Below are 25,000 nucleotides of genomic sequence, written 5' to 3' on the forward strand. Positions count from 1 at the left end.
GGGTCGATTCATAGCTCCTGGCCCCGCCTCTTCGCTGGTCGCTACTAGGTCCACTCTCTCCTTGTTTCATGAGCATTATCGTACCTCCTCTTAAAGTTATGTATGGATGCTGCCTCAACTGTATGACTCTGCAAATTGTTCCACTTCCTAGCAACTCTATGACTGAAGAAATACTTCCTAACATCCCTGTGACCCATCGAATTTTTCAGCTTCCATTTACGACCCCTTTTTTGTGTCATATATCTGCAACATTCTGTCCCTATCCACCTTGTCAGTTCCTTTCAGTATTTTAAATATCGTTATCTTGTTTTCCCTATCTCTCCTGTTATCCAGTGTTGTCAGGATGAGTTCCCTTAATTACTCCTCTTGGGACATACCCATTAGCTCCGGGACTAATCTTGTTGCAAACCTTTGCACTTTCTCTAATTCCTTGAAGTGTTTAACCAGGTGTGGGTTCCATACTGGTGCTGCATACTCCAATATGGGCCTGACGTGTACACAGGGTACAGTGTCGTGAATAACTCCTTACTTAGGTGTCGAAACGCTATTCTCAGGTTTGCCAGGTGCCCATGTGCTGCAGCAGTTATTTGGTTGATGTGCTCTCAGATGTGCTCGGTATGATGCTCACCCCAAGATTCTTTTCACTGAGTTTTGGAGCCTTTGACCTCTTAGGCTGTACTCCATCTGGGGTCTTCTTCATCCTTTACCAAGCTCCATAACTTTGCAATTGCTGGGTTTAAACTCCCGGACCAGGCTTGCAGCCTGTCCAGATCCCGTGTAGGCTTACCTGATCCTCGTCCACTTGTATTCTCCTCATTGGCTTAACATCATCTGCGAAAAGGGACACCTCTGAATCTATCCCTTCTGTCATGTCATTCACATATAGTATAAGAAACGGAACCAGACCTAGGGCTGATGCTTGTGGAGCCCTAATAGTCACATGCACCCACTCTGACACCTCGTCACATACCAACACACATTGTTTCCATTCTAGTACTTTCTCTGTTATTTCTGTCTGCTCCTCTAGCTTTTCAACCAGTCTCTTATGTGATACTGTGTCGAAAGTCTTCTTACAATACATGATGTCTTACTTACGCTACCTTGTCGCAAAACTCAGAAGGTTTGTGACGTATGTAGGATTTCCCTTCTCTGAAATTGTGCTCTTTGTCATGCATGAGCCGTTCCTGATAATCTTCTCCATAACTTTACATAATATATACGTCAGTGACACTAGTCTGTAGTTTAGAGCTGCTTATCTGTCCATTTCTTAAAATCGGGACTACGTTTACTTTCTTCCACACCTCACGCAATTGACCCGTTTTGATTGATTTTATTAAAGGTTGTTGTTAGTGACAGTGCATCTGGTCCCTCTCTCAGCACCCAAAGAGAGATATTATCTGGGCTCACCGCCATCGAGGAGTCTAGCTCCTCCTAACTTTTTTTTCACTTCGACTATGTGCAATGTGTTCAGCATTTGCTGATTCACTCTACTACCTTGGTTTGCTGGAAGCCTCTCCGTGTCCACTATGAATACGTCCCTGAATCATGATCTGAGCTCCTTACATATTTCTTGGTCGTTCCCTGTGAGCTCTCCCTCCTTCCTCTGCCTGATCACCTGGTTCTTGCCTTTTTTTTTTCTTCTGATGTGGCTTTATAACAACTTTGGGTCATATTTGGCTTTTGATGCTATATCATTTTAACAGCGATGCCTAACCATGCAAATTCATCTCTGGCTCTTTGGGTTATTTATCTGTTTTCCTGAGTCCTTTACCTTATATACTTCTTCCACACTCTAGCACACTTGGCTTTGGCCTCTCCACACTTCTGGATAAACCATGGACTCTGGTCTTCCCGTTGTTTCTTTTACTCCTCTTAGCACGAACTTTTTCTTTGCTTCACAGCACTTATTTCGTTTACTCTCTTTCCCTCTAGCTCTCTTACCCACTGCACCTCATGCAGGCATTCCCTCATACCTGTCTAGTCCCCTTTTTGGAAGGTTGACCTCTCCTATCCTTCTTGTACTGCTTCACTCTCCATTAATCCTACTATGTATTTGAAACTCAGGACCACGTGGTTGCTAGCGCCTAGGGGCCTTTCGTGTGTGATATCCCCTATGTCTGGACTGTTCAAGGTGGATAAGAGGTCGAGCCTTGCTTGTTCATCGCTTTCTCTCTCTAGTTGTGTCACTAACATGTTGGTACATGAAGTTTTCCAGCACCGCCTCCAGCATCTTTGCCCTCAACATCTCCGGTCATCTATGTGGCTTCAGATTTTCCCAGTCGGTCTCCTTATGGTTGAAATCCTCCATAAAGTGTAACTTTGCCGTGCTTATGTAGGCCCTTCTGTTTAGCTTCGGCTAATGTAGCCACCATTGCTCTATTGCTCTCATCGTATTCTTGTCTTAGCCTCCTTCTGTTTGGTGATGGGTTGTACATCACTGCTATCATCACTTTTCGACCCCAGTTTGAAGCGTTAACAGTATGTAGTCATCCGTTACACCTCTGACTAGTTCTCCCATCTCAAAACTCTGCTGGTTTTTGACAAGCAGTGCAGCTCCTCTCTCCCTCCCTCTGTTTTCCCTGTCTTTCCTCAGGATCTTTGTCTCTGTGAGTGCTATGTTGTCCAGGGATGCCTCAGTGGTTCTTTCTCACCACTCATCACTTTTATTTGTTATTCCATCTGCGTTGATGTACCATACCTTCAGCTTCTTTTCTAGAACTGTATCTGGGGGTGGGAAGGGTTAGTGCAGGCTGAGGGTGTGGTAGGCAGTTCTGGTTACTATGGTAGAATGCTGCTGTTATGGTATTAGTGCCTGAGGGGGAAGAAACTGGGTGCAGAGTGTGGCTTGGTTCTGGTTGGTGTGGAGTGGTACATGTGTGTGTGTGTGTGTGTGTGTGTGTGTGTGTGTGTGTGTGTGTGTGTGTGTGTGTGTACACTCATACCAAAAATAAATATAAAGAAGTATAAATTCCTGGGCGTCTCCTGAGTTCACACGACCGCTGGATATAAACTCGGCAAATACCAAACAAGGTCTCGCTGCCGGGCCGAAAATTTGTTCCTGCACTTTACAATGAGAGAGAGGTCGTCGGCTAACTTTCGGATCCCGGCCAATATCTTCGCGTTCGAGAAGTCGAGCACAGAGCTGAAATAGGGTTTGGGATCGCATACAGAGAGAACAAAAGAAGAGGAGGCTATGTTAACCTGATAGTTGGATTCTCTACACCCAGGGCCCCCTGACAGCAAGAGCGACCACCCTACACAGAGCTGTACACACCCAGGATTATTCTTAGTGCTAGCTGTACCCTGAGCCACTCTATGACATCTGAACTATTTTAGGGCTACTTTACTGAATGCTAACCACACCCAAGACAACGTTATTGACAGACGATGGCTAAACACATACAGTGTCATATTACTGGTGGCATTGCTATACTAAAGGCCACCTTACCGATGGCTTGCCCCAACCAGGGCACGTTACTGATGGCTTGCCCCACCCAGGGCCACCCTGCTGATGTCTTGCTCCACCTAGGGCCACCCTACTAATGGCTTGCTCCACCCAGAACCAGTTAATAACAAACGCTTTGAAAAGACGAGGTTCATCGCTTCTTATCAAGTTTTAAGTTTGACTCAAGGTTTTAATAGGCGTTTTTGTCTATTGATTACATTTTCTTCGTCTAATATTTATAGTATCCTTTCCTTGATGTTTTTCTTTTCGTCGTTCTCTTTTACCTTCTATTTTTTTTTTTTACTTTTGATGGTAAATATATTTCCTTTATGCTGGCGAAGGGCTTTTGATTCAGAGAATTAGTTTTCCTATTCTTGAGTTTGCTAGTTATGACCCAAGTAGATATTTTAGCGAGTTCAGCATTGATTTATCTGAAGTGAATAAAATTGTATCATCGGCTGTACAGAGGACCTATACAGCTCGTATGAACTACGTTAAACACCTAAGTTACTTGGAGCGCTTGAAGGTCCTCAACTGCAATAATAGAACATAAGCTAGAAAGAAATATACAGCTGAAGGATTTTTCAGGGCTTGGCTCTAAACCTTTACTCGGATATCACTCCATTTGAAAGCATGAGGCTTGCGGTCGGTGTAAAGTACTTCCAACAAAAAGGAGGGGCACAGTAAATAAGCTGAGAGAGGATTCAATAACTATAAAGGAACCACGACTCTTCAACTTCCTCCCACCTCACATTAAGGTACAGTATTTGCCCCCAAAAACCCATAGGTCTTTAAGAGGAAACTTGGTAAATTGTTTTAGTCAATTCTTGATCAGCCGAGTAGAGGTGCATATCTATGACTGTAGGCAACGGCCACCTAAAACCTGATTGACAGACCAGCAACAAGGAGGCCTGGTCTGGGATCGGGCCTCATGAATTACAGGTAACCTTGACTTAAGTGGGACATACCACTGTGGAAAGTTTAAAGCTGATCAGATGAGACTTTCTCAAGTTACTGCATAAAAACCAAAACAGCAATCATTTTATGAAATTGACATAACGGGATCTACTCATTTCAGCATTAGAAGAAACCTTCCCCTCATCCCATCGGATGAGGCTTTCGCAAGTTATAAACGAAGCCCTTTGAGGAAGCAAAGAATAATGCTCCTGAAAATATAACCAGCTCTCCAGTAAAGCTGTACAGGATTATCATATTTAAGATGGTGGTGGATGGAAGCGCACAGTGTTGCCTGACACGGGACTTAGATGATGACCAGTATCCGCTAGTCAGCCGGATCAAGGTTTCACACCGCATTTAAAAAACGCTACGTCCTTTATATTCTATTTTAAATTCTCTGTGAGCTACCAGAGAAGGACAGCTGAGGGGCTGAACAAAAAGTTTGTAAGTTGGTGCCTACACAAACCAATAACTATCCAAAACTTTTTCAAAGATACATCAGCGTTTTAGGTTTGAAGTGGTTGGGATGAAACATTCACAAATTTTCTCATGAAAACCAATATATATATATATGAAGTTTTCTCAGCGCTGTATAACCCTTAAGGATTTAGCGCTTAGTTATAGTAATAATAATAATAATAATAATAATAATAATAATAATAATAATAATAATAATAATAATAATAATAATAATAGCAATAATAATAAAATAAAAATAATAAAGTTTTATAAATTTTTCAATAAAAATAGCAGACTGGCATCTTCATAACCCGAGAACAATTCAAAATTTTTCTCCAATTAAGACATACCAAGACATTTTCCAGTTATTGCATGGAGGCCTATTTTTTTTTTTAATAAATCTGACAGATTAAAACTTACACCGCCCAAAATTAATGTGAACTTTCTTTAAGCATTGTAGAAAATATGAAACCAATCACATCAAGAGTAAATGATAATAATATTATTAATAAAAACACAACCCAGGGACAATTATGTTAATGAAGATTATGACAAGAGAAACGAACAATTAAAATAACTGCACAAACAAAATACAAACAAAAAAAGTGTAAATATTGCTTGATGCTTTTTAGCATAATATATTATCCTTAATTGTTTTTAATATCATTAAAGAGTTAAATTCTCTCACACATCATATTGTGCTTTTATTAAAGGTTACAGTTGGATATTTTGACATGAAAGAGAAGTATATTTTATGAGCCAGTCAACATACGAGAAAAATACACAAACAAACAGCCGTCGATCTGGAGGTTAAACAAACAGCGAAGCCGGGCCACATCCCGTATATTTTGTGACGCAACTGTAACCATTGTTGTGGGAGCGATGCACTCTATCTGAGGGTCCTATAAACATTTTATTACCACGGCAAACTATAGAAAGAGCACACTGTGTTATAGTAAAGCCTCCCTATAATGGACTACAGGTGTAGAAAGACAATTGTGATGGATAAGGCTGGGATTGTTTAGCCATATCTAATCAGTAAAGAACAATTCTGAATCCAGCAAATTTTGCCCCGCATTTTCCGAATCTGTTATACTGAAGTTTGTTAAATCGAGGGCCATTTGATCGACTTTCTTAAATCGAGGTACGTGAACTCGAGGCCCACTAAATCGATGGTTTACACGATATATAGTCACCGTGGGGCTATTGGTGACACCAAGAGCAGCAGTAATGTCTTCCCTCACCACTGCCCTTTTTTTTTGAGGCTTCCTTGGCTTCAGCAGCTGCGGGGACGAGATAAGCCACTTGGCCTGTCTCACAACTCGCGAAACGTTGTTCCACAGGATGGTGAGAACAACGGCTGCAGCAGCTTCGTATGAACGGCTGAAGCATGTTTGGAAGAATTCCAGTAGCATATTTGGAGTAAAATCCGAAGCATTTTTGGAGTAAAATCCGAAGCATTTTTGGAAAAATCCAATAGAATATTTGGAACATCGGGAGCAGTATGTATGTGTGGACCAAAGACCACCACAGCATATTTGGAGCAATGGCAGGAGCAGTTTTTGAGCAGTGATCTCAGCATGTTTTTATAACTGCAGCAGTGTGTTCCAGCAGCGTTTCCAGTATATCTGCACAACACCCGAAGCATGTCTGGAATAAAGCCACCAGCATATTTAGAACAACCGCAACATGTTTGTGGCAATGATCACAGCATATCTGGAACAACGGCCGCAGAATGCCCTGAAAAAAATGGTGCAGCATACTTGGAGCAATGGCTGCCTCATGCCCTGAATAACAGCAACAGCATCTTTCAAACTACAGCAGCAAAATTTATGAAACAAGAGCAGCAACATTTCTCGAACAAGAGCACCAGCATTTTTGGGACAACGACAACCTTCTCGCCGTGGCATTGTCCCACAACTTTTGCTTACTGTCAGGAGTCGTTGCAGTAACAAAAGTCTTTTAAAACAAAGGAAACACTGCTTTGAGACATTTTCTCAGAGCCTTGTGAAGTCTAAAAGCATGTGTTTTCCATCCGCTACTTGAAGGGTGAACAGCATATGAGCAGTACCTATGGTGAACGGCACTTCTATATGTTAACTTATGTTGGCTAGGTGGTAAAACATGTTTCTTGTTTTTTCAAGCATTCTGTGGCGCTGGTTCGTTAATAGAAAGTATCGTTCTGAACGCTCAGTGACGTCGGCTCGATGGTACTTGTCTCTCTTGTGGAGTGCTGTTTGTTTACGCGAAACAGGTCAAAGAACGTTGCTAATATGCTCTCCCTCATAACCCGCCCACTGCGCTAGCTTTTTTCTACTAAATGGGTACCTCCACCTACTTACCCCTCAAGGAAGGTTCCTTGATGTTGGTGAGGGGCTCTTGATTTAGGGAATTGGATCTGTGCTCCAGTTCCCCGAATTAAGCCTGAATGCCTTCCACATCCCCCCCCCCAGGCGCTGTATAATCCTCCGGGTTTAGCGCTTCCCCCTTGATTATAATAATAATAATCCACCTACTTACATTACGTCTACTTTTAATTATATTGCTTTTGATCATAGATCTCCCACCGGACATTCTCTTGTTGCTACCACACACAATATTCCTCATCCTTATTCATACATTTTTCCCCTTCTCTGATCACAAGCTCTTTCCCTTCCATGTTTTAATCCACTATCCCTCTCTTCTTAAAGGCATTCTGTTCTTCCATCCCTTTTCTTCTCTGCCTTCTCTTTTCATTTCTTTCCTTCCATCTCTAAATTCTTCCCATCTTTACTTGATCCCTCTCTCTCTTCCTCTTCCTCTTCCTCTTCCGATTACTCTTTCTCCTGATTGCATTACAGAACACTTCACCACAGTCCACCTATTGGAATGCCTGATTAGATGAATTTCAAACTTTTAACACTGATGTTTCTTAATTAATAGAATCTCCGGATTATAAGGGAAATGTATAGGTGCTTACATTACTAATTTAATTAAAAATAAGAGGAAGTGTGTATCATGTCTGCTCCTCTGGGGCAGTAAGGAAGTAGGTTATCTAAACAGACTCCACATGGTTTTTAACTCAGCAAATAAGCATAAATTTTTAAACGTTTGCCCATTTCTTTACACTTTTAACATCTCAAAAACATCTTATGTTATGAGCTTCTAATAAGGCATGTAGGTATCTTTTGCAATGATTTCGTATAACAAATTTAAAAAAAAAATAATACGTTGTATTACCATATTTACGATTTGCAAAACAATTATTTTTTCACGCCTAATTTCTAAACTATAACATTACCTATTTATAATTTCTACTCAATCTGGGATGCTAAAAAAATATTACTGTTATGCTATTTTTTTTTCTATATTGCATTTTTTTGGCCACTCTTTCGCAAATATTTAAATTCTATCTCTTCAAATTTTTTGAGTACTGACCACATGTAATTAGCAGTAACTGCTAATTAAAAAAAAACATTCTCTATCTGTAAACGACTACATAGAATATATTTTAATGCCTTTTATCGTCTTGCAGAAAAGAGGGTTGAAACCCATGACAAACCAGTCCTAAACCTAAGAATCCAGTGCGTTGTCTACTATACCGTGGGAGCTTAATAAGAGTCATCCAGTTAGGTGTATTTCTGTAGACACTAGGAAGGCTAGCAGGGGCCCCACTGTGACCATAAATGCAGGTTTTCATAGACACATCTAAGATCAGTTTGGTGGTTGCAAGCTCTGGCTCAAGTCCCTTCAAATTTGTTATAAGTGACACGTAAAATCATGAAGACACGATTACAATTTCATTACAATTTAGCATATCATTCATTGATCACTTCTTAGTCCAGTCCCAGTCACAAATTACATAAATGATACTAGATACTATGCTGGTGCAAACTGAAATCAACCGCTTGCTTATTTTAATAATAATAATAATAATAATAATAATAATAATAATAATAATAATAATAATAATAATAATAATAATAATAATAATTGTAGAAGTAGAGACAGAGGTGGTAGGTGTGGTAGTCACTGCAGGGATATGCGTCCAGTATCCAGATTTATTAAGACGTAGCGGTACATATGACTTATGCCTTCTACCCACATTAATTCTTATGCAAATTCCATATTTTTTTTTCAATATGATATGGTATATTTCCTCCCTCTCTCCTGTTTCATACCAGCAGCATCGGAAGAGAGTAAATAGTTTTGAAAGAGCCTTCTCCTTTACTATCCTTGCCTCAGACATACAGATATTACATGAAAGTCCTTAATATAGACATAAGTAGACAGCTCTCAACAGATAACAAAGGACTTTTAAAGTCCACACCGCGGCTAATAGTTTTTTTCCCTGCGCTCCATATATGAAGGCTTCAGTCTCAGCCTGCTTCTGTCTCGCCTATTTCATTCAGCTACACAACTATACACCTCTTCCTACTGCACCCGTATCAACATCATACATCTACACCCTCTATCTCCTTCTCACAGTAACTAAACTCTTACACTTTCCACTCGGCCAATTTGTAGAGCCTCACGGCCCCTCCTATTTACCCTGATGAAGAAATGAACGCTCTCACTTTTCTACAGGCAGCTATGATGAAAAGACCCCACTTCTAGGATTAGTAAAAAGAGCCGCTGCCAGTTAATGACTGTTGCCTATGTTTTGGAAAAAAAGTAAAATATATGAAGACGAGCTTTTGGTATACAAGGAAGGTCTTTGGTTACTACGGAAACTGATACGATGCTCGAGATTAATAGGACTGGAGGAGAGAGAAACAAAATGAAAATAAGAGGATATATATATATATATATATATATATATATATATATATATATATATATATATATATATATATATATATATATATATATATATATATATATATATATATATATATATATATATATATATATATATATATATATATATATATATATATATATATATATATATATATATATATATTCATCCATCATATATATATATATATATATATCAATATATATATATATATATATATATATATATATATATATATATATATATATATATATATATATATATATATATATATATATATATATATATATATATATGCAATAAGATCACAGTAAACAGGTGATTTCAGAATATGCAAAACAACCACTCTGAAAGAGTAGAGAAATTCCAAGCACTTTCGTGACTACTCACATTATCAAGGAACTATGAAAGTAAAGCATCCAAGGAAGCTATATAAGGGGTCTGGCCAGCACCTCACTATCAGATCCCACAACGGTTAAACACCTGACGCGCGCCGACCCAACTTGGATAGGTCCTTTGCACAACTCACCCACAAACTATTCTACCCAAGAAAATTTAAAAATTATTATTTGTCCAGTGTATTATTAAATTCTTCCCAAATTCTATTAATTATAAATGGATCTAATTTATATAAACCAAAGAAAATATTCATATTATTGTCAAAACTGCTTTTTATGAAACAAGATTCAATTATATTCCTGTCGACCATGGACTTGCTTGATACTACTTTCTCAACTTTTTGAAAATCAATTGGATGGTTAAAATCTCTTACATGAATAAATAGAGCATTGGAATCTTGTCCAGTTCTAATGCTATATTTATGTTGTTTTAATCTTAGTTCGAGATTTTTACCAGTTTGACCGTAATAAAATTTATCGCAAATTTTACAAGGAATCTTATAGACACATCCATCAGCATTTTGCGGGGAATTCTTTATCAAAAGTTTTTTTACTGTATCAAGATTTTTGAATACAACTTTAATATTAAAAGTCTTAAGAAGAGAAGGCATATCAACCAAGTTTTCATGGTAAGGGAGAACCAACATATTTTTAGTTGAATAAGGCTGGTTGTCCCTTTTTGGATTGTAAAAAGTATTTCTAGCAATTTTAAAAGATTCATCAATTACATTTCTTGGGTATTTTAAATCATTACCTATTTCATAAATTTTGGATATTTCCTCATCTATGAACTCAGGACTACAAATTCGTAAAGCTCTCAAAAACATTAATGAGAAAACAGACAGTTTGACTCTATCTTGATGCGAGGAATAATAGTGGACATAGGAACAGTTATTTGGAGGTTTTCTGTAAATTTTAAATTTGAATTCATTATTACCCTTAATAATTAAAACATCTAGAAAAGGCAATGAGTTATTTTCTTCAAATTCAACAGTAAAGTTTATAGAATGGGCTAAGCTATTTATTTTGTGTCTTAAGCCCAAAAATGTAGATATACACCATTTCCTTGGAAAATTAAATAGCTTAGCACATTCTATAAACTTTACTGTTGAGTTTGAAGAAAATAACTCATTGCCTTTTCTAGATGTTTTAATTATTAAGGGTAATAATGAATTCAAATTTAAAATTTACAGAAAACCTACAAATAACTGTTCCTATGTCCACTATTATTCCTCGCATCAAGATAGAGTCAAACTGTCTGTTTTCTCATCAATGTTTTTGAGAGCTTTACGAATTTGTAGTCCTGAGTTCATAGATGAGGAAATATCCAAAATTTATGAAATAGGTAATGATTTAAAATACCCAAGAAATGTAATTGATAAATCTTTTAAAGTTGCTAGAAATATATTTATATATATATATATATATATATATATATATATATATATATATATATATATATATATATATATATATATATATATATATATATATATATATATATATATATATACATGTGCCGAATATGTGAAACTTGCGATCTTGGCTTAAATAGCAACGCTCATCTTGCTATATAAGACAAGCGAAAATTTGTGTATGCAATAATTTTGCAAAAATCATTCTGAACCTAACGAAAAAAATATATTTCACTGTGTTTCTTTAGTATTAAATTACTGTGTACTTATCTAAAATATATTTAGTTGGATTAGGCTAAAATAAATTGGGATTGTTATAATAAGGTTAAGTAAGTTTTCAAAGATTCTTTTGGTGCAAAATTATTTTTTTTTTACAATAACATTAACGAAGAAAATATATCTTTAAACGTATAAGAGAAAATTTTAGAAAGGACTAAATTTTAATGAGTGATATATATATATAAATATATATATATATATATATATATATATATATATATATATATATATATGTATATGTATATGTATATATATATGTATATGTATATGTATATGTATATATGTATATATATATATATATATATATATATATATATATATATATATATATATATATATATATATATATATATATATATATATATATTTATATATATATATATATATCACGAGAAGTAGATTAGAGAGAGAGAGAGAGAGAGAGAGAGAGAGAGAGCACACATAATGGATTTCACTGAATAGAAAGGAAAAAAACCTACATTTTTCTTAGCGGTTATCTATTTAGGACAATAATACTGCCGGATAGTTTTACTTCTGTCTAAGACTGACGAGGACAGGCATACAGCAAACCACTCGTCTCAAGCCCTTCACTCCATCTGCTCACATTACAGACATAAAAAACTGCATATTAAAAAACCCTTTACCTGTCACGTCCATGAGATAGAGAATTTCCAAGCGCTTTCGTGACTTCTAACATTCTCAATTGTATTGTTTTTATAGTTCCCTGATAATGTGAGAAGTCACGACAGCACTTGGAATTTCACTATTCTTTCCCAGTGGTTGTTTTGCAATATATATATATATATATATATATATATATATATATATATATATATATATATATATATATATATATATATATATATATATATATATATATATATATATATATATATATATAAATATATATATATATATATATATATATATATAAATATATGAATTTATAAAAATAACTTTTGGCTCAACTGCTAAAATTCGATGCCAATAAATTTATGGGCCTGCCCAGTAAAGAGGGCCTGATTGTAAATGTTGCAAAGTCCCAACTGTTAATTAAACATGAAGTAATAATTTTTCTAATCTATTATACAAAAAGACAATACGAAAAACATAAATGGAACTTATTTACAGATATTTTGAAAGTATACCAAAATATATAAAGATGAACCAAAAGTCTACATTTAGAGGATGTAACATGTTTTTTTGTTCTGCAATACTTTCATGTAAACGTCTTAGCTCTCACTGGCTAATGATTAACATTGTATGATTCGTCTCACTGTCATCAGGCATTATAAAAATGTGTTATAACAAATAAAAATAAATATTTATTGAAACTGCTACCTTTACCCTTACTGGGCTTGCCAATAAATTTATTGCCCTTTTCTTTGTAGTTTTTTTATTTTTCAATTGCAAGGTGCAGTCACTTAGCTGTAGCGACTCACAGAAGGCCTGTGATTGGTCAGAACAAGAAAACGGAAAGCCAGAGATACAGTGTGAATAGGAAGACATGTGCAAAAAATAGGTTGTGAGGCCAACATATTTATGAGCCTGCCCGGTAAAGGGTATTATAACATTGGAATTGGAGTGGAGTTTGAATTACTTGAATCTCCTACTAATATTTCTAATGAAACTAAGACTGCTGCTGCTTCTGCTGTTGCTGATGCTTCTTCTTGCTGCTGCTGCTGCTGCTGCTACTACTACTGCAACAACAACAACTACTACAACTACTGCTACTACTCTAATCTACTTCTACTCCTCCTACTACTACTACAATACTTCTACTACTATTCCTACTACTACTAGTAGTACTACTACTACTGCTACTATTATTACTACTGTTAATATTACAACTACAAGTGCAGTGCTGCTACTATTTCCACTACGACCACAATTAACACCTAAAATATCACAAACGCTACTACTACTACTACTACTACTACTACTACTACTACTACTACTACTACTACTACTACTACTACTACTACTAACAACAACAACAACAACAACAACAACAACAACAACAACAACAACAACAACAACAACAACAACAACAACAATAATAATAATAATAATAATAATAATAATAATAATAATAAACTCTGGGTCATGGTTTCACTATCACCAAATCTTCTCACCTTAGGTCTACTATCCACCCTGTGTACGTCATGAAGTAATTTTACTGCAACCGTCGTTGCAAAAGATCTAGTGGAATTTCAGTCTCTCTACTTACTGCAACCACCACCAGGAAGAATTACACAGTGAGCCGCCTTGGCAGGTCCCTGCACTGTATATCAGTACTGCAGCAATAGACTGCATTTCTACTTGCAACTTTATACTGCAGTCGAGTATTTTCAGATTTTTTTAATTTTTACCAAAAAAATTGTTTTACACATGAAGAATAGAAATTACAATGTCCAAGAGTTATAAACCTTTGTTTGCATCTCCTGCCTAGAAGCTACATATCTTTGTTATATGTCTTTAAAAAAACTTGAAAACGTTTTTTCACGTTTGAGTATTTAACATTCGTTTAATGTCTTTCTACATATCTTTGTTATATGTCTTTAAAAAAACTTGAAAACGTTTTTTCACGTTTGAGTATTTAACATTCGTTTAATGTCTTAATCATGTTTATCAAGTCTAATAGTTTCCCTTTGAGGTATTTTCGTAGCTTCACTTACTTTGAAGGATAAATACGAGTATTGTTGTCCTTCTCTTCACTCTCTCCAGTTTATCTTCATCTTTTACGTTATCTGATTTGTTAAAAGTTAATATCATATTAAAATGGAGGTCTAATCAGTAGATTATTATTAGTATTGAAACTGATGCCTATTGTGATTATTATAATAAAAATTAAGCGCTAAGCCCTCAAGGGTCATATATAGCTGGTCTGCTGTTCAGTAATCGACATCTGTAGATATGAAACGAAACATTCTTATACCTTCGCTGTTCACTCCCTGACATTCTTAGTCAGTTGATGACCCACCATTGGAGGTTTAGGCCACCTGACCGACGTCTTCCGTTTTTACTTGAGGTTTTTCTTAATTTGTACATGATGACTCGTCTCCTCCTTTATCTCGACTAACGTATTTCAAAACATATTATAATCATGTTCAACATTGGTATCTCTAAACTGCAATATATATTTCTTTCATCAGTTTTGAAACTGATTATCAGCACCTATACACCCACCTCCGACTCGTATCCTGCTGAATAAGTTTACGGTCTTCTACCGAAGGTATAGTTTGTTTTAACTGCGTGTCATCCTCGATCCTTGGTACTCTACATCGAAGTTCCGTTTTACTATTTAGGTAAATTACGAAAAGTCTTGGGCCAAGTGACGATCCCTGAGGAGCTTCACTTGCTACGTACGGACATTCAGTTGTTTAAAACCACTTGCTGTTTTCTATTGGAAAGCAGTCATTGATCCAACCCTGAAGTTTATCTCCCATACTGTGTGACTTTATTTCACCCAGCAGAGAGAGAGAGATCAACACGACATAAACAGAAAATAGATGATTGACTAAAAAAATATTGATTGGTAAATGTAGGGAGAAAATGTACGTTTGCTACGTGAGAGCGAGGAAGTGTGAAGCTAAAATACTTAGCAAACTGGTGCCCTCTGGCTTCCTTTTATCGCAGGCTCCATCGTACTTTCGTTGCATCGTAAATGTAGCCGATTCCTTTAGTGTAATTTCCACAGGGAGCCAGCAAGGTTTGCATCAACTGAATGAAGACCAAAGAACTCAGTTAAACAAAACAATACTTTCAGGTTCTGGCTTTGGTGGCTCTTCTATGTGTGTGTGTGTGTACTCACCTAATTGTGGTTGCAGGGGTCGAGACTCAGCTCCTGGCCCCGCCTCTTCACTGATCGCTACTAGGTCCTCTCCCTCTCTGCTTCCTGAGCTTTGTCATACCTCTTCTTAAAACTATGTATGGTTCCTGCCTCCACTACTTCACTTGCTAGGCTATTCCACTTCCTGACGACTCTATGACTGAAGAAATACTTCCTAACGTCCCTGTGACTCGTCTGAGTCTTCAGCTTCCAGTTGTGATCCCTTGTTTCTGTGTCCCCTCTCTGGAACATCCTATCTCTGTCCACCTTGTCTATTCCCCGCAGTATCTTTTATGTCGTTATCATGTCTCCCCTGACCCTTCTGTCCTCCTTCTTGACGTGCTTGACCAGGTGTGGGTTCCAGACTGGTGCTGCATACTCCAGTATGGACCTAACATACACAGTGTACAGTGTCTTGAACGATTCCTTATTAAGGTATCGAAACGCTATTCTCAGGTTTGCCAGGCGCCCGTATGCTGCAGCAGCTATTTGGTTGATGTGTGCCTCCGGTGACGTGCTCGGTGTTATGGTCACCCCAAGGTCTTTCTCCCTGAGTGAGGTCGGTAGTCCTTGTCCACCTAGCCTATACTCTGTCTGCGGTCTTCTTTGCCCCTCCCCAATCTTCATGACTTTGAATTTGGCAGGGTTGAATTCGAGAAGCCAGTTTCTGGTCCACATGTCCAGCCTGTCCAGGTCTCTTTGCAGTCCTGCCTCATCCTCATCGCATCGCTATTGGGCCGTGCGGACGTGCTGCGCAGTAGCTCCTGATTGAGTTGGCATTTGCGCAGTGTTGACGTGTACTTGGCTCTGTGAAGACCTGTTTGCGCGCTCTCTAGAATTGAAGCAAGATGCCCTCCATCGAGCAACTTTACCAACAGCTTAAGGAAGAATTGAGGTTGGCGAATTTGGAAATTCGGCGATTGACCGAGGAGAACAAGAAGATTCGTAGTAGTCCTCCTGTTTTGAGTCCTCAGGTCAAGAAAGGAAACTGGTCAGTGGCTGGACAGCAGGGAAAGAAGTTGACGATCAAGAAGACGAATGGAAAGGTAGAAACGATGAAGAAGAAAGAGACTGCCGTGGAAACTGTTGTGGAAACATCCAATACATTCTCAGTGCTACCCGACGAATGTGAGTTGACTACTGGGAACGACACGACGAAAGACATTAAGGAAGGTAAGAATATTGTTGTTGTTGGGGATAGCCAAGTTAGGTATATGGATAGGGCGTTCTGCTTGAAGGACAGGAGTAGGAGACAGAGAGTTTGCTTTCCTGGGGCTGGGATGGAGGATATTGTTAGCCGTCTGGATGACATCATGAGAGGTAATGGGAGCAATCCTATTATCTGTCTCAGTGCTGGAGGCAACAATGTTGGCAGACGTAGGAGTGAGGACCTGATTAGCAGGTATAGATCAGCAATAGAAATAATTAGAAGTAAGGGTGGGAACCCTCTCATATGTGGTATTTTGCCAAGGAGGGGAGTTGGAAGTGAATGGTTGTCCAGGGCAATTGGTGTCAATTGCTGGCTGGACAAATACTGTAAGGAAAATGCGGTAACATTCATTGACAACTGGGACCTCTTCTATGGCAGAAATGACATGTATGCTAGGGATGGGGTTCACTTATCTAGGTGTGGGGTGGGAGCACTGGCAACTGCAGTGGAGGGAGCAGTTAGGACTTTAAACTAGGAATAGTTAGTGGTATGGGTTTTGGCAGGAAAACAGTGAAGTCCCAGTGTAGTAATATTACGAGTTCTAGGGGAACTAGTAATAATAAGAACGAGATAGATATTGAAAAGCCAGGGACCTTGGGTGATAAAGACGGTAATAGGTTTAGTAGAAAAATAGAAATGAGCAGGAAGGGTAAAGAGAAAGGAGAGTCTTTCAATGTTTATTATGCTAATTGCCGTAGTGCTAGGAATAAGATGGACGAGTTGAGATTAGTTGCTAGTGTAGGTAACATTGATGTATTTGCCTTAACTGAGACGTGGTTTAATTCAAAAAGTCGGGACATGCCTGCGGAATGTCATATTCAGGGTTTTAAATTGTTCCAAGAAGATAGAAGTATTGGGAGGGGGGGTGGGGTGGCATTGTACGTCCGAGATCGCTTGAACTGTTGCATAAAAACGGGTATTAAGTCTGAAGTAACACATACAGAGTCTGTTTGGATAGAATTTTCAGAGGGGCATGAAAAACTGATTTTAGGAGTGATATACCGTCCCCCTAACTTAGATAGGGACCAAGGGAAACTACTATGGGAGGAAATTGTTAAGGCCACAAGGCACGATAATGTAGTAATTCTAGGAGACTTTAACTTTAGTCATGTTGATTGGAATTTCTTGACTGGGAATTTAGAATCGTACGACTTCTTAGAAGTATTTCAGGATTGTTTTTTGAAGCAGTTTGTGACAGAACCTACAAGGGGAAATAACCTGCTTGACTTAGTTATGGCAAACAATGAATCCCTTGTTAATAATTTAGAAATTTCAGAGGAACTGGGTGCTAGCGACCACAAATCAATTACATTTAGCATTGAATGGAAGTACGATAGTAGCGATAACTCAGTAACAGTCCCAGATTTTCGCTTAGCAGATTACGATGGGCTTAAAGAACACTTATCATCTGTTGACTGGGGTAACGAAGAGAGCTATCAATATGACAGTTTTCTGAACACTATACATGCTGCTCAAAGAGCGTTTATCCCATATAAAGAAATTAGATCAAATAGAAATGACCCAAAATGGATGAATAATAGGCTCAAATATCTACTAGGGCATAAGAAAGGAATTTATAGGCGTATCAAAAGAGGTGAGGGTCATCTTATGAATCAGTATATTGACATTAAGAGGGACATTAAAAAGGGGATAAGAAAAGCTAAAAGGGACTATGAAATTAAAGTTGCTAGGGATTCTAAAACTAACCCAAAAAGTTTTTTCCAGGTCTATAGAACAAAAGTTAGAGATAAGATAGGTCCCCTTAAAAATAACTATGGGCACCTTACTGACAATGAGAATGAAATGTGCTTGATTTTAAATAATTATTTTCTCTCAGTTTTTACACAGGAAGACACTAACAATATTCCAGTAATTAATTTTTACAGTGGGCTAGAAGAAGATAAATTATGTAACATCACAGTCACTAGTGAGATGGTTGTGAGGCAGATAGACAGACTGAAGCAAAATAAGTCGCCGGGTCCTGATGAGGTTTTTTCAAGGGTTCTTAAGGAATGCAAAATGGAACTCTGTGAACCATTAACTAATATTTTTAATTTATCTCTTCAAACAGGTGTAGTGTCTGATATGTGGAAGATGGCTAATGTAACTCCTATTTTTAAAACAGGGGACAAGTCGTTACCGTCAAATTACCGCCCAATAAGCCTGACCTCAATTGTAGGCAAATTACTAGAGTCAATTATAGCTGAGATTATAAGAAGCCATCTCGATAAGCATAGCTTGATTAATGATACTCAGCATGGATTCACAAGAGGCCGGTCTTGTCTAACTAATTTATTAACTTTCTTCAGTAAAGCTTTTGAGGCTGTTGACCACAATAAAGAATTTGATATTATTTACTTAGATTTTAGTAAGGCTTTTGATAGAGTTCCGCACCATAGACTGTTAAAGAAAGTGGCAGCCCATGGCATTGGGGGAAAAGTGCTCTCGTGGATCGAGTCATGGCTCACTGACAGGAAGCAGAGAGTGTCCATAAATGGGGTTAAATCCGAGTGGGGATCTGTAACAAGTGGCGTTCCACAGGGATCAGTCTTGGGCCCGTTGTTGTTTATAATATATATCAATGATCTTGATGAGGGAATTACTAGTGATATGAGCAAATTCGCCGATGACACAAAGATAGGTAGGATAATTGATTCAAACGTAGATGTTAGGGAACTTCAGGAGGATTTAAACAAACTCTATTCTTGGTCAGAAAAGTGGCAGATGCAGTTCAATGTAGATAAGTGCAAGGTTCTGAAGCTTGGGAGTGCCCATAACCCTAGTACTTATAAATTAAATGATGTAGAACTTAGCCATACAGATTGCGAAAAGGACTTGGGGGTTATGGTGAGCAGCAACCTTAAACCAAGACAGCAATGCCTAAGCGTACGTAATAAGGCAAATAGATTACTGGGATTTATATCAAGAAGTGTAAGCAACAGAAGTCCAGAGGTCATACTGCAGCTTTATACATCATTAGTAAGGCCTCACCTTGATTATGCAGCTCAGTTCTGGTCTCCGTATTACAAAATGGACATAAATTCGTTAGAAAACATTCAGCGTAGGATGACTAAATTAATACATAGCATCAGAAATCTTCCTTATGAAGAAAGATTGAAGACTCTTAAGTTACATTCACTTGTTAGACGAAGAATGAGGGGAGACCTGATCGAAGTGTATAAGTGGAAGATAGGTATTAATAAAGGGGATATTAATAAGGTCTTGAGGATGTCTCTCCAAGAGAGAACCCGCAGTAATGGATTTAAATTAGATAAGTTTAGATTTAGAAAGGACATAGGAAAGTATTGGTTTGGAAATAGGGTAGTTGATGAGTGGAACAGTCTACCTAGTTGGGTTATTGAGGCTAGGACTTTGGGTAGTTTCAAATCTAGGTTGGATAAGTACATGAGTGGGAAGGGTTGGATTTGAGTGGAACTTTCACATCAGAGCTTATTTCTTGGGTAGCATTGAAAATTGGGTTGGGTAAATGTTTTGTTAGTGGGATGAATTGTAAAGGACCTGCCTAGTATGGGCCAGCAGGCCTCCTGCAGTGTTCCTCCTTTCTTATGTTCTTATGTTCTTATCCTCATCCGATTTAAGTCTTCTCATCAACTTCACATCATCTGCGAACAGGGACACTTCAGAGTCTATTCCTTCCATCATGTCGTTCGCATATATCAAAAATAGCACTGGTAATAGAATTGACCCCTGTCGGACCCCGCTCGTCACAGGCGCCCACTGTGATACCTCTTCACGTACCATGACTCGTTGTTGCTTCCCTGTTAGGTATTCCCTGATCCATTGCAGTGCCCTCCCTGTTATATAAGAACATAAGAACACAAGAACGAAGGAACACTGCAGCAGGCCTACTGGCCCATGCGAGGCAGGTCCAAGTCTCCTACCGGCTTAAGCCAATCCACCCAACCTAGTCAGGTCAGGTCACAATGACTTAAGGGAGGAACACGGCAACCGACCTGGTAGCACAAGCTATCAGGTCCAACTCACACCCACCCACATCCACTCATGTATTTATCCAACCTATTTTTAAAGCTACACAACGTTCTGGCCTCTATAACTGTACTTGGGAGTTTGTTCCACTCATCCACAACTCTATTACCAAACCAGTACTTTCCTATATCCTTCCTGAATCTGAATTTTTCCAACTTAAAACCATTGCTGCGAGTCCTGTCTAGGCTAGATATTTTCAGCACACTATTTACATCCCCTTTATTTATTCCTGTCTTCCATTTATACACCTCAATCACATCCCCCCTAATTCTACGTCTTTCTAGAGAGTGCAGATTCAGGGCCCTTAGTCTATCCTCATAGGGAAGGTTTCTGATACATGGGATCAACTTTGTCATCCTCCTTTGTACATTTTCCAGAGCATTTATGTCCATTCTGTAAAACGGTGACCAAAACTGTGCAGCATAATCTAAATGAGGCCTAACCAAGGATGTATAGAGTTGAAGAACAAGCTGAGGAATCCTATTATGTATGCTTCTTGATATGAAGCCAAGGATTCTATTAGCTTTATTGCGAACACTTATGCACTATTGTCTTGGTTTCAGATTACTGCTAACCAGAACTCCTAAATCTTTTTCGCCTGATCCTCCAGCTTCTGCATTAATCTCTTGTGGGGAACTGTGTCAAAGGCCTTCCTGCAGTCTAAGAAAACGCAATCAACCTACCCCTTTCTTTCGTGTCTTACTTCTGTTACCTTGTTATAAAACTCCAGAAGGTTTGTGACACAGGATTTGTCTTCCATGAACTCATGCTGGTTTTCATTTATAATCTTGTTCCGTTCCAGGTGTTCCACCACTCTCCTTCTGATAATCTTCTCCATGTCTTTGCACACAATACATGTCAGAGACACAGGTCTGTAGTTTAGTGCCTCATTTCTGTTTCCTTTCTTAAATATGGGGACTACATTTGCTGTCTTCCATTTCTCAGCCCAGTTTCAAGGGATGTGTTGAAGATTGTGGTTAGGGGCACGCACAGCATCTCTGCTCCTTCTCTAAGGACCCATGGGGAGTTGTCCGGTCCCATCGCCTTTGAGGTATCAAGGTCACTTAGCAGCTTCTGCACCTCCTCCTCGGTTGTTCGTATGTCATCCAACACTTCTTGGTATATTCCCTCTTGATGTTCCCTTCTGTGCTGTCTTCCCAGAGCCCTTCCTGTCTCTACTGTATAAACTTCCTTAAATCTCCTGTTTAGCTCTTGACATACCTCCTGATCATTTCTTGTGAGTTCTCCACCTTCTGTCCTCAGTCTGATCACCTGGTCTTTGACTGTTGTCTTCCTCCTGATGTGGCTATACAACAGTTTCGAGTCAGTCTTGATTTTCGATGCTATGTTATTTTCACACTGTCGCTGGGCCTCCCTCCTTAACTGTGCATACTCGTTCCTGGCTCTGCGTCTGATCTCCCTATTTTCATGTGTTCTCTGCCTTCTGTAATTTTTCCATTCTCTATTGCACTTCGTTTTTTGCCTCCTTACACCGTCGGGTAAACCAGGGGCTCGTTCTGGTCTTCCCATTGTTTCTGTTGCCCTTGGAAATAAACCTTTCCACAGCCTCCTTGCATTTTGTTGTTACATATTCCATCATTTCATTTACTGGCTTTCCTGCCAGTTCTCTGTCCCACGGAACCTCCTGCAGGACGTTCCTCAACCCTATGCAGTCCCCTCTTTTATAGTCAGGCTTTTCCCATTCAACTACTGTTACTCTCTCCACTTGCAACTCTACTATGTATTCAAAGCACAGAACCACGTGGTCACTAGCTCCTAGGGGACTCTCATATGTGATGTCCTCAATGTCTGAACTGCCCATGGTGAACACAAGGTCCAATCTTGCTGACTCATCCTCCCCTCTCACTCTGGTAGTGTCCTTAACATGTTGGTGCATGAGGTTTTCCAGCACCACATCCAATATCTTGGCTCTCCATGTTTCGGGAACCCCATGTGGCTCCAGGTTTTCCCAGTCAATCTCACTGTGTGTGTGTGTGTGTGTGTGTGTGTGTGTGTGTGTGTGTGTGTGTGTGTGTGTGTGTGTGTGTGTGTGTGTGTGTGTGTGCTCGTGCGTGTGTGTGTGTGTACTCACCTAATTGTACTCACCTAATTGTGGTTGCAGGGGTCGAGACTCAGCTCCTGGCCCCGCCTCTTCACTGATCGCTACTGGATCCTCTCTCTCTCTGCTTCCTGAGCTTTGTCATACCTCTTCTTAAAACTATGTATGGTTCCTGCCTCCACTACTTCACTTGCTAGGCTATTCCACTTGCTGACAACTCTATGACTGAAGAAATACTTCCTAACGTCCCTGTGACTCGTCTGAGTCTTCAGCTTCCAGTTGTGACCCCTTGTCCCTGTGTCCCCTCTCTGGAACATCCTATCTCTGTCCACCTTGTCTATTCCCCGCAGTATCTTGTATGTCGTTATCATGTCTCCCCTGACCCTTCTGTCCTCCAGTGTCGTCAGTCCGATTTCCCTTAACCTTTCCTCGTACGACATTCCCTTGAGCTCTGGGACTAGCTTTGTTGCAAACCTTTGTACTTTCTCTAACTTCTTGACGTGCTTGACCAGGTGTGGGTTCCAGACTGGTGCTGCATACTCCAGTATGGGCCTAACATACACAGTGTACAGTGTCTTGAACGATTCCTTATTAAGGTATCGGAACGCTATTCTCAGGTTTGCCAGGCGCCCGTATGCTGCAGCGGTTATTTGGTTGATGTGTGCCTCCGGTGATGTGCTCGGTGTTATGGTCACCCCAAGGTCTTTCTCCCTGAGTGAGGTCTGTAGTCTTTGTCCACCTAGCCTATACTCTGTCTGTGGTCTTCTTTGCCCCTCCCCAATCTTCATGACTTTGCATTTGGCTGGATTGAATTCGAGAAGCCAGTTACTGGACCACATGTCCAGCCTCTCCAGGTCTCTTTGCAGTCCTGCCTCATCCTCGTCCGATTTAATTCTTCTCATCAACTTCACGTCATCTGCGAACAGGGACACTTCAGAGTCTATTCCTTCCATCATGTCGTTCACATATATCAAAAATAGCACTGGTCCTAGAACTGACCCCTGTGGGACCCCGCTCGTAACAGGCGCCCACTGTGATACCTCTTCACGTACCATGACTCGTTGCTGCCTCCCTGTCAGGTATTCCCTTATCCATTGCAGTGCCCTTCCTTTTACGTGTGCCTGATCCTCCAGCTTCTGCACTAATCTCTTGTGGGGAACTGTGTCAAAGGCCTTCCTGCAGTCTAGGAAAACGCAATCTACCCAACCCTCTCTCTCATGTCTTACTTCTGTTACCTTGTCATAAAGCTCCAGGAGGTTTGTGATACAAGATTTGCCTTCCATGAACCCATGCTGGTTTTCATTTATAATCTTGTTCCTTTCCAGGTGTTCGACCACTCTCCTCCTGATAATCTTCTCCATGACTTTGCACACAATACATGTCAGAGACACAGGTCTGTAGTTTAGTGCCTCGTTTCTGTTTCCTTTCTTAAATATGGGGACTACATTAGCTGTCTTCCATTTCTCAGGTAGTTGCCCAGTTTCAAGGGATGTGTTGAAGATTGTGGTTAGAGGCACACACAGCATCTCTGCTCCTTCTCTCAGGACCCATGGGGAGATGTTGTCCGGTCCCATCGCCTTTGAGGTGTCAAGGTCACTTAAGAGCTTCTTCACCTCCTCCTCAGTTGTTCGTATGTCATCCAACACTTGTTGGTATATTCCCTCTTGATGTTCCCTTCTGTTCTGTCTTCCCACAGCCCTTCCTGTCTCTACTGTAAAAACTTCCTTAAATCTCCTGTTCAGCTCCTCACATACCTCCTGATCATTTCTTGTGAGTTCTCCACCTTCTGTCCTTAATCTGATCACCTGGTCTTTGACTGTTGTCTTCCTCCTGATGTGGCTATACAACAGTTTCGGGTCTGTCTTGATTCTCGATGCTATGTCATTTTCATACTGTCGCTGGGCCTCCCTCCTTACCTGTGCGTACTCATTCCTGGCTCTGCGACTGATCTCCCTATTTTCGTGTGTTCTCTGCCTTCTGTACTTTTTCCATTCTCTATTGCACTTTGTTTTTGCCTCCTTACACCGTCGGGTGAACCAGGGGCTTGTTCTGGTCTTCCCGTTGTTACTGTTGCCCTTGAGAATGAACCTTTCCACTGCCTCCTTGCATTTTGTTGCTACATATTCCATCATTTCATTTACTGGCTTTCCTGCCAGTT

At 39.3% G+C, this 25,000-nt stretch overlaps 1 protein-coding gene across 1 annotated transcript in view; it reads left to right on the forward strand.

Moving 5' to 3' along the window:
• The window catches only part of LOC128687573 (uncharacterized), a 321,474-nt gene that overhangs the window by 40,553 nt on the left and 255,921 nt on the right, over positions 1-25,000 (forward strand). The gene's annotated exons all lie outside the window — the stretch shown is intronic.

The sequence above is a fragment of the Cherax quadricarinatus genome, chromosome 1, assembly GCF_038502225.1.
Source record: "Cherax quadricarinatus isolate ZL_2023a chromosome 1, ASM3850222v1, whole genome shotgun sequence".
NCBI lineage: Eukaryota > Metazoa > Arthropoda > Malacostraca > Decapoda > Parastacidae > Cherax > Cherax quadricarinatus.